This window comes from Olea europaea, chromosome 8 (genome assembly GCF_002742605.1).
Source record: "Olea europaea var. sylvestris chromosome 8, O_europaea_v1, whole genome shotgun sequence".
NCBI classification, from domain to species: domain Eukaryota; kingdom Viridiplantae; phylum Streptophyta; class Magnoliopsida; order Lamiales; family Oleaceae; genus Olea; species Olea europaea.
The window spans coordinates 7653398-7654531 of NC_036244.1; positions in this window are offsets into that span (position 1 = coordinate 7653398).

A 1134-nucleotide genomic window follows, 5' to 3' on the forward strand; every position below is an offset into this window, starting at 1 on the left:
AAATACATTAATGCATTTTTATATATTCGCATTCGTCATAGAAATATAATTGGGTCACATGTAAAAATAGGTTTAATTCTATTCAAGAGAGATTGTTACACAAATTAAGAATATTGATCTTCATAATAGAATCTTGTTATCAAATTATAAATTTCGAACTAAAGGGGATTGATATAAGGGAATTTGTGATCCTATTATGCTTTTTATTATCATATTTTTATAACACTTACATTTAATTATAACTTGCATTTATTTTAGTTGAAATAGGTTTTGTATATTATTGAATTAGTTAGAGAAAAATCACAACTTTCAATAGTTTCAATTAAGGCTAAATTAATTTGAACTTAAAATAGTACAATCCCCGTGAGAACAATACTTGACCTAAAAAAAATTCATTTTACTACTTATTAACGAACTTGTGGTTTTTTTTTTTTTTTTTGAAGAATAATTTCGTGAATAAGTTTTTACAAAAACTTATTAACGAAAACGATTTTCGAATTAAAAATAGCGTAAATATACGGTTCGTTAACAAGTAAAAAAGTGAATTTTTGAATCCAAATATCGTTCCCACAGAAATATTACTAGTTTAAGTTCGAATTAACTTAGCTTTAACCGAAACTATTAAACTTTGTTATTTTTCCTATAAATTAAATGATCTACTTATAAATGTAATACCTAAATTAATTAAAATCAATGTAATGTTATGATTAAATGCAAACTTTATAAAAATAAGATGATGAAAAAGCGTGCTAGGATCCCAATCCCCTTTAACTAGAAATTTATAAATTTGACAATACGACTTAATTATAAAAACCAATATTCCTAATTTATTTAACAATCTTTCTCGGGTAGACTTAAACCTATTTTTATATGTGACCCAACTATATTTCCATGACGGATGTGAACATATAAAAATGCATTAATGAATTTTTCAATACTTAAAGATTACATAAATTATAGCTGTATATTTTTATCCCTTGTCGAATTCTACTACAATTGACAATATATCTAATTTATTTTCCATCTCTTGCAGATAAAAAAAAGTTACAAAACTCATACAACTAATGTGCATATAATTGTAGAGAAAATTAAATCTATGTCAATTATTCAATAATTGAAAACATGTTTAAAACG